This window comes from Puma concolor, chromosome B2 (assembly GCF_028749965.1).
Source record: "Puma concolor isolate L17-30 chromosome B2, mPumCon1.1.hap2, whole genome shotgun sequence".
NCBI lineage: Eukaryota > Metazoa > Chordata > Mammalia > Carnivora > Felidae > Puma > Puma concolor.
The window spans coordinates 29,978,094-29,988,546 of NC_141671.1; the positions used below are offsets into that span (position 1 = coordinate 29,978,094).

Consider the following 10,453-nt stretch of genomic DNA (forward strand, 5'->3'; position numbering starts at 1 on the left):
GGCTTCAGATCCTCTGTCTCCCTCTCTCTGCCCCTCCCCCCCCTCAAAAATGAAAATAAACAACAACAAAAAAGCTTTTTCCAGTAGGCCTTTGCCTACTGGACTACCCACTGAGAAACACGGAGCTGCTTCCTGAAGCTGGGTGGTCGGCTCTCCTCGCCCAACCAGACCCAGCTGGGCAGTGCCATTCTTGCTGTGCCTCAGCAGGGTCTTCACAGACAATTGAAACAGCCTGAATAGGGGCGCCTGGGTGGCTCAGTCGGTTGAGCTTCCGACTTCGGCTCAGGTCATGATCTCACGGTCTGTGAGTTCGAGCCCCGCGTCGGGCTCTGTGCTGACAGCTCAGAGCCTGGAGCCTGCTTCAGATTCTGTGTCCTCTCTGTCTCTGACCCTCCCCCGTTCATGCTCTGTCTCTCTCTGTCTCAAAAATAAATAAGCATTAAAAAAAAAAAAGAGGGGCGCCTGGGTGGCGCAGTCGGTTAAGCGTCCGACTTCAGCCAGGTCACGATCTCGCGGTCCGGGAGTTCGAGCCCCGCGTCAGGCTCTGGGCTGATGGCTCAGAGCCTGGAGCCTGTTTCCGATTCTGTGTCTCCCTCTCTCTCTGCCCCTCCCCCGTTCATGCTCTGTCTCTCTCTGTCCCAAAAATAAATAAACGTTTGAAAAAAAAAATTAAAAAAAAAAAAAAAAAGAAACAGCCTGAATATAAAATTTGCAGATGTCATGTGTACTGATTATCCATATCAAGAAGACACAAACAAGGGGCGCCTGGGTGGCGTAGTCGGTTAAGCGTCCGACTTCAGCCAGGTCACGATCTCGCGGTCCGTGAGTTCGAGCCCCGCGTCGGGCTCTGGGCTGATGGCTCAGAGCCTGGAGCCTGTTTCTGATTCTGTGTCTCCCTCTCTCTCTGCCCCTCGCCCGTTCATGCTCTGTCTCTCTCTGTCCCAAAAAAATAAATAAACGTTAAAAAAAAAAATTAAAAAAAAAAAAGAAGACACAAACAAGTAATAAAGACATGCACCCCATTATTGCTTCACTGCAATAATTCTAGATATGATTAGTTACAGCTAAAGAGTTAAGTCCCATTGTTAATTATGTTTTGGTGTTTTGGGGGGGCCAAAGTAATGGGTATATAATCCAAATGTTGCTCCTTTACAGGGGTCAGATGGATCTCACATGAGATCTAGTTTGCTTCTTTGCCTTGTGTGTCAACTCCTTGCCCTATCCTGTCATTATCATTTCGCCATTAGTGAATCTTCAAGGCCTGACCCTTGTTAGGAAATGATGGAAAAAAGTCAGTTGCTCTATAATTACCAATTACAGTGTGACTTCTTACAAATAAATGCACTCAACTTTCAGCATTACTCATTTGTTGTAAAATTGTAAAAGTCCATCTCTGTTTAGAGATGTGGTTCATGCTTTGCTTGCTCTACTTCCTGGAAAATAATCCAAAATGGTGATGGCCAAACGAAACACTGTGAGGGGAGCAATGGCTGGTCATGGGTCACATCACATGCAAAGCCCTGACTAGAGAAGTGTAGTATCTTCTGGACATCTTTTGCAAAGATGACAGACTTCTTTAGGTAGGCCTTGCTTAGATATTAAGTGGGAGAAGTTTTGTTGACTGTGTTATAGAGGTCTTTGGCCCATATATTGTATATATGTTGGCCTATATATTGTATGAAACTTCAGTTATTATGTATAACTGCCAGGTGTTTAAAATAGGAAATAGGTAAGGAATGCGTTCCTGAGAAGAGGGAGCGAGGTTGCCTTTAAGAGGAGGTGAGGGTGTTACCTATTAGGTTGTTGAGGGTATTAAATGGGATGATGCATGAAAAGGACAGCCCAGCACCTGGCAGGTAGTAAGAACTCAATAAATGTGAAATTATTATTACTATTATCTGCCTAGCAGCTTCAGCCCCCTTGGCTTCATGTGCCAGCAACACTTCCCAACTTGTTCACTTCTTATCCTTCCTCGGGCTCTTTTGTTTATCTTAAGTTCTTCTTCTATCTTCTGAAATAATCGTATCTCGTATCTACAGTTGAAAAGCTAAGAGCAGCGAGGGACCTCAGGTGCAGATGTAGTCATAGATAGGGATAATGGCGAATTCTCAGGTCTTTTAACTTAAAAAAGTTCAGGTCCTAGGGACTTTTTACCTTTTTCAAGATGGAGTCCTGTGCTGTGTAGGTTACAGTTATTCTAGTCCATGGAGTGCTGGTAGTGGTATTTGTATCCCATCTGTCTTCCATTCCATATCACAGGCCCAGTTGTGATCAGGGATGTCAGCTACTTCACACAATCAGAACTTGTTCATTTGGGGCACCCTGAATGATGCCAGATGGGCAAGAACCTGAATGAGAACCACCTCAAGAGAACCTCTTGCCTGGAACCTCATGATGAATTGTTGAATGTTTTATACTCCTTGTTCTCTCCGTTGCAGTCAGTTGGCCTGGGAGGAAGGGAGGGTGGGGAGCTGTGAGGGCCTTGTTATTTAGGATCTTCCTCTGATAGTAAAGAGCCAATTGGAGGGAGCTGTTCCAACTCTGTGGTTCTGGGCTCTGAAGTGGTCTTTACCTACAGTGATGCCTAGGCTCAGATCAGTGGGAAAACAGCCTGGAGTTTAGGAGCCTCAGATTTTTTTTTTCAGATTCCCCTAAATGTTTCATATTTTTTTATGAGTTTATCTTTTTAAAAAAAATTTTTTTTAACGTTTATTTATTTTTGAGACAGAGAGAGACAGAGCATGAACAGGGGAGGGGCAGAGAGAGAGGGAGACACAGAATCTGACATGGGCACCAGGCTCTGAGCTGTCAGCACAGAGCCCGATGCGGGGCTCAAATTCACAGACTGTGAAATCATGACCTGAGCCGAAGTCGGACGCTTGACCGACTGAGCCACCCGGGCGCCCCAAGTTTATCTTTTTTGAATCAGAACTGAAATAAATTCCAAATAGGCTGATATTTTTATCTTTATTTTTTAAATATTTATTTTTAATGTTTATTTATTTTAATTTTTTAATGTTTATTTATTTTTGAGAGAGTGAGAGACAGAGTGGGATTGGGGATGGGTCAGAGAGAGGGAGACACAGAATCTGAAGCAGGCTGAGCTGTCAGCACAGAGCCCGATGTGGGGCTTGAACTCACGAACTGTGAGATCATGACCTGAGCTGAAGTCAGATGCTTAACCATCTGAGCCACTCAGGCGCCCTGATGATTGTTTGTTGTTTGTTCATTAATGTTTATTTATTTTTGAGAGACAGAGACAGAGAGAGTGCAAGTTGGGGAGGGGCAGAGTGGGAGGGGGACAGAGGATCTGATGCAGGCTCTATGATGAGAGCAGAGAGCCTGATGCAGGCTCAAACTCAGGAACCATGAGATCATGACCTGAGCTGAAGTCGGATGCTTAACTGACTGAGCTACCCAGGCACCCTTATTTATTTATTTTTGAAAGAGAGAGAGAAATCACGAGAGGGAGAGGGGCAGAGAGAGAGGGAGACAGAGAATCTGAAGCAGTCTCTGCACTGACAGAGTTTGATGCAGGGCTCAAACTAATGAACCATGAGATCATGACCTGAGCCAAAATTAAGAGTTAGATGCTTGGGACGCCTGGGTTTCTCGGTTAAGTGTGAAACTTTGGCTCAGGTCATGATCCCCCAGTTTGTTGGTTCGAGCCCCATGTAGGGCTCTGTGCTGACATCTCAGAGCCTGGATCCTGCTTCAGATTCTGTGTCTCCCTCTCTGTCTGACCCTCCCCTGCTCACACTCTGTCTCTGTCTCTGTCTCTCTCTCTCAAAAATAAATAAGCATAAGAAAAAAAAGAGATGCTCAACCGACCGAACTACCTAGGTTCCCCTTATGTTTCTTTTAATGTGTAAGTTCTTTCATCCATTCTATTTTTCTCCTTGAAATGTATTTGTTGAAGACACTGTGTTGTTGTTATTGTTTGTTTTGTTTTTGTCCTGTAGAGTTTACGTCAGTCTGGGTTTGGCTTATTTTGCAGGATTCCTCAGAGAATGTTGTGAACTGCCAACAGAAGGTAAATAATGTCTGTTTACCTCTCTCTTGGTTATGTTATCAGGCATTAGTCATCATTGACTAATCTGTGATTTTCTAAGAGGTTGCAAAATGGTGATATTGGAATTCTATCATTCTGTTCTTCATTTACTAGCTGGACTACTTCTGTAAGAGAAATTCCTCATCAACCACGTGGTCAGGTATGGTTCCTATAGGAAAGGCAAGATAAATGTTGGCTTCTCTTTATGACCAGTTTTCAAATTATTGAGTTATTTACCTACAACTCTCCAATTAAAAGTGACCAATTAAAAGTGGCCAATTAAAAAAAATCATTATAAAGTCATGGGTTTAAATATATTTGATGTATTTTAGTTTATTGCAGTCTGTTGCGATTATTATTCTTATGAGTGCTTGAATTGTCCCATCTTTGGCAAGAGTCTCCTCACCTCCTTTTTATGTAGTCCTAAGATACTTTGATAGCTTCTTGAGTTTTTGTTATAATGAAACATCCAAGCACATCTTATACATTTCCTTCTCCAGCTTGAGAACAAAGCATTTCTTTAAGGTTTCCATTGATAGGAAATGGCAATTAGAGACCACAGTCTGAATCCCAAGGACACTCATTGCTATTGGGTTGATCCTTGTTTTCTAGGGCCTTCTGGTGGACAGGAAGTACAAACATATATATTCTAACATAAAGTCATTCTTTGTTTATACTAATACTTTTGATTTAAATAAGACTTCCATTATTTTACATGACTTCATCTAATATCTACTCTTTCTCCCAACCAAATATTTCAGTTCCCAAACATATCAACATTTGCTTTATCTCTCCATATTATCACCTTAATTGATTAGTCATTAATCAATTAATATAGAAATGAAAACCATTTTTCAATTTTGTTTGCCTTAGGATATATCTCACAAGGCATATACAGTCAAGTTAGTATGGTTTAAAGTTGTTTGAAATAGTTCTTCTCTTTGTGATTATACCACTAACTGTGCAGATAGGTTTTGTTTTATTTTTCTTTTGCTTTTTAAAGAAAGCTTTTTGTTTGTTTTGAGAGAGAGAGAGAGAGAGAGAGAGACTGCGCGTGCGAGCAAGGAAGTCAGAAGGAGAGGGAGAGAGAGAATCTTCAGCAAGCTCCATGCCCAGCATGAAGCCCAACTAGGGGCTGGGTCTCATGACCATTAGATCATGACTTGAGCCAAAATCAAGAGTCTGATGCTTAACCGACTAAGCCACCCAGGCACCCCTGGGGAAAGCTTTTTAAAGTTAATTTTTTTGGTAATTATTTAAAATATTTACACAGTTTCAGAGTCAGATCTACAAAACAAAGTATATCAGAAAAACCTAATTTCTATCCTTATCTCCTCTACTTGATTTCCTCCTTCTCCCATACATAGACATTTAAAAAAGTTTTTAGCTTATTCTTCCATTGTTTATATATATATATTCACTTATTCTTAGATATATAGTAACATTTTATGTAGTTTTCCTCACTTTTTATTTAAAAAGTTATTTTATTGAGATATTTATATATAGTTCTACATTGCTTTTTCTAGACAATGTGTGCTGGTCATCATTCCATGACAGTATATAGAGACATTTTTAACCCCCCCCTTTTGTTAATGCTGCACAGTACTTCATATTTAGTTCAACCAGTTTCTTATAGTTGTACATTTGGACTGTTTCTATATTACCAACAGGGCTGCAATAAATAACCTATGTAAACACTTTTCCATATTTTTGCCAGTGATTTTTTTAGATAGATTCTGAGAAATGGTATTGCTGGATCAAAGAGGAAATGCATATGTAATTTTACTAGATATGGCCAACCGAATTACCCTTCATAGGGGTTGCCTCTTTCTGCATTCCCATCAACAGTATACTAGAATGACTGTTTCCCCACAGCTTTGCCAACAAATTGGTTGGATTTTTGCCAATTTGATAAGTAAAAAACACTACTTTAGTACAGTTTTGATTTGTATTTTTCTTGTTAGAAGAAAAGTTGAACATTTTTTAAATATGTTATGGAGCCCTTTTCATTTATTTCTGTGAACTGTTTGTTCATGTCTCTTCCAATTTTAAAAAAAATTTTAAAAACTGATTTAAGTAATGTCTATACCAACATGGGGCTCAAACTCACAACCCAGAGATCAAGAATTGCATGCTTCAGGCACCTGGGTGACTCAGTAGTTTAAACATCTGACTTTGGCTCAGATCATGATCTGACAGGCCATGAGTTTGAGCCCCGTGTTCGGTTTTGTGCTGACAGCTTAGAGCCTGGAGCCTGGAGCCTGCTTCAGATTCTGTCTCCCTCTCTGCTTCTCCCCAACTCGTGCTCTCTCTCTCTCTTTCTCAAACATAAATAAGCATTAAAAAAAAACAACAAAGAAAAAAAAGAGTTGCATGTTCTTTCACCTGAGCCAGCTAGGTGCCCTGTTCTTGCAATTTTTAAGTTGAGTTTGTAGGGGCAGAAAAAATTTCCCTTCTTCCTTTCTAGGTTCTTTGGCTGGTCTAATAGTTAAATTGACAAAGATTAACAGAAGAAAAACACAATTTATACTTACAAGAGCCTCATAAAAAATATGACATTCCAAGACAGTCAGGCAACTGAGGTTTATCTGCTAGCCTGAGCTAAGGAATGGGATAGAGGCCTAGGGCTTCAAAGGGGATGGGAGCAATTCACAGGAAGATGAAAAGAGGCATTATTTTGTAGTCATGTGTTTGCCCTGTCAAGCAGGTAAGTCAGATAAAAAGTTATCAGTGCACCTGGCTGGCTCAGTCAGGAGAGCATGTGACTCTTGATCTTGGGGTTGTGAGTTTGAACCCCATGTTGGGTGTAGACATTACTTGAAAAAAAAGTTATCTCTCGTAATAGCTCTCTTTATGGTTCAGGTCCCTATATAAGTTCTTTTAGGCATTGAGGGAAGATAAAAAGCTTTTCCTGAGTCTGCTGGGTGTTGATTTCCTTCAGGTCAAAATAATTCACATGCCAAAGTGGCACATTTTAGAGTGGCTTATTCTACTCCCCTTAAAGTTCTTGGTTCTTGGGGCTCCTGGGTGGCTCAGTCGGTTAAGCGCCCGACTTCAGCTCAGGTCACGATCTCGCGGTCCGTGAGTTCGAGCCCCGCATCGGCTCTGGGCTGATGGCTCAGAGCCTGGAGCCTGCTTCCGATTCTGTGTCTCCCTCTCTCTCTGCCCCTCCCCCATTCATGCTCTGTCTCTCTCTGTCTCAAAAATAAATAAAACGTTAAAAAAAATTAAAAAAAAATAAAGTTGTTGGTTATTTCCCCTCTAATTTTAGAAGTTCTTTATATATTAAGGATGTTAGCCATTTGTGACATGTTTGTCATTTTACCGTGCTTATGGTAATGTTTTCCTTATGAAAGTGCTTTTAAATTGTTTTAAAGTTTATTTATTTATTTGAGAGAGAGAGAGAGAGAGAGAGAGAGAGAGAGAGGCAGAGAGAGAGGGAGAGAGAGAATCCCAAGCAGGCTCTGCACTGTCTGTGCAGAGCCCAATGTGGGGCTCTAACTCACGAAATGTGAGATCATGACCTGAGTCAAAACCAAGAGTCTAATGCTTAACTAACAGCTACCCAGGTGCCCCTTCTACAGTTTCAATTTTTAAAAAATATCCTATGTAGAAGTTATCCTTTTGTATGCTATGATAAATGGATCAAATTTTATTCTTTTTGTATAGAGTCTCAAATTTATTTATTACTAGTTCCCCTCCCTCCCTTCCTTCAGTCTGCTTTTCCTGGACATTGTATTCTTTCCTAGGTTTGCCAAAACTGGACATGGATCAAAATAAACATCTGTTCGACTCCCTGCACTTGATCCATTTTGTTGCCTGTTTTTCTTTCCTGTACTCTTTGTGATTTCTGCACAGTGTTTTTCCAGCAGCTCAAGGGAGTTATGACCTTTTGAGTTTCAGGAAGAGTGGGCTAAAGATCTGTCCAGAGAGTGATTCAAGCTGGAGCAGGTCCTGCCGAGGCTGAGGAGGGCCAGCTCTGCTTGGGGGTGAGGATAGGATTGGGTAGAAAGTGGTTTCCTGGGGGCAAAGTGGGGGTACTCATTCAGGAGCATTCAGGAGCTCAGTTGTTTCCTGTTCCCATATACCTCCTGCTCTTGTTTTCTATGTTTGAAAGTACCAATTTTCTAACTGAGGAAGACTGGTGACAGAAGGAAGAGAAGTGGGCAGTAAAAGGGAAGAATGGAATACAGAGATTGGAACCTCTCTTCCTCTATACTCACGTGATAGTCAGGGCAGCTCCATATCATCAATGCCAGCTCCCCCTTGCCATTTTCTACAACCAAGTGCCAGGTACTCTGCTAAATGCTTTATGGGGAGTAAGTCATCTAATCTTGACCTGTTAGTTGGCTAAGGTTGTTACTACCAGAAGGGAAAAGAGGCTCAGAATTAAGGTCACACTTGTAAGTAGTAGGATGATGTCAGTCTGCATGACATTAAATTCCAGGCTCAACATGCCTAAGTCTGCGGCCTCCATAATAAAAGGTTCATAATACCCTATAGTTATATTTCCTCTTCCATCTGAGGACTAACCTCATCCCATTTCACTCCCCAGATCCACTGAGCTCAGATGTGGGCAGTGTGGTTGACTCTAGACTTTGCAGCCCTCATGCTGGATTGTAAGTCTCTGTGGCCTGGGAGGGCCCCATGCTGGCCATCTTTTATTCCATTGCCAGCACAGTGCCTGGCACATTGTAGATACTCATTACATATCTGTTGGATAATTGAATAGATGAAAAAGAACGGGAAAAAGAAATGTGTGTTGGCGATGAAGAGGCAGGAGTAGAGGAGGCACAGGGGGAGAGAGGCAGATTTAGGGGTAAGACAGAGGGGCTGGAAGGTGCTGGACTGGTGACTGGAAGGGGTCCATGTTGATGTTTGTTCAGAAGCACAGAAAAGTTGTCACTTGCAGGTCAAGAAATATTTCAATTTTTTAACAACTTGATCATGAAGAAATGACCTAGACTGTAGTAATTTTCTGTCACTTATCCCTTATCAGAGGCATTTTATTTTCTGAATACATCATCTAATGGGTCCAGGACTGAACAGAGCTCCCCTCTGTGCAGCAGATATGCACTTCTGCTTCCATCCTTCAGATTTTGAATATTTCTGTTCCATATTCAAACGTCCTCAACTGTCCTTTCAATTGGAAAACAAAACACAAACACAAACCCTGACTGTCTTCTACAAACAAGCTAAGGTGAAGAAGGTATTGAGCTTTTTCAGGTTGCAAAGAACAGAGAAACACTCAAGTTACCTTCAGGGAGGAACTTTTTCTAAGGCTATACAGGTAAGTAAGAAAAATAGGAAATAGCTTTTTCCCATCTTGCAAGATGGTGGGTGAAAAAAGCTGAGAAGTGAGATACTAAGGAGAAGAAACCTAAAACCTAGAAGGCTGATGCTGGTGGCAGGGTTCAGAAGGGTAACCTCAAGGCTAAAACGACAAAGAAGGGGAAGTGGGAAGTCCCATCATAGCTGAAATCCTGTCCTAGTCAGAGGAATTGGCAGATATTCCCCCATTGACTATGTATTCCAGAAGGGCCATGTATAAGAGGAAGTATTCAGCAGCTAACTCCAGGGTTGAAAAGAAAAAGAAGTTTCTTGCTATTGTCACAAAACCAGTTGGTGGTGACAATGGTGGTACCCTAGTGATTAAACTTTGAAAAATACCTAGATATTATCCTACTGAAGATGTGCCTTGAAAGCTGTTGAGCCATGGCAAAAAACTTTTAGGTCAGCATGTGAGAAAACTGTGAGCTGGTGCCACTCCTGGGACCATTTTGATCATCCTCACTGGGGGCAACAGAGGCAAGAGGGTTGTTTTCCTGAAGCAGCTGAGCAGTGGCTTGCTACTTGTGACTGGACCTCTGGCCCTCAATCGAGTTCCTCTGTGTAGAACACACCGGAAATTTGTCATTGTACCTCCACCAAAACATCTCACTGATGCTTGCTTCAAGAAGAAGCTGTGTAAACCCAGACACCAGGAAGGTGAGATCTCTGACATGGTGAAGGAGAAATATGAGATTACAGAGCAGTGCGAAGTTGATCAGAAAGCTGTGGACTTGCAAATTCTGCCACAAATCACAGCTCTTCCTCAGCTTCAAGGCTACCTCTGCTCTGTGTTTTATGTCACAAATGGAGTGTATCCTCACAAATTGGTGTTCTAAATTTCTTACAAAGAATCTAATTTAATAACTGATCCATTAGAAAGAAAGAAAGAAAGAAAGAAAGAAAGAAAGAAAGAAAGAAAGAAAGAAAGAGGGGTACCTGGGTGGCTCAGTTGGTTAAGCATCTGACCCTTGATCTCAGCTCAGGTCTTGATCTCAGGGTTGTGAGTTAGGGCCTCACATTGGGCTCCATGCTGGGTGTGAAGCCTACTTGAAAGGAAGAAAGGAAGAGAGA

At 41.7% G+C, this 10,453-nt stretch overlaps 1 pseudogene; it reads left to right on the forward strand.

Annotated features, from left to right (window-relative positions):
- Positions 1 to 8,819: 8,819 nt before the first annotated feature.
- On the forward strand, positions 8,820 to 10,218 carry LOC112853796 (large ribosomal subunit protein eL6 pseudogene; annotated as a pseudogene).
- Positions 10,219 to 10,453: the final 235 nt, after the last annotated feature.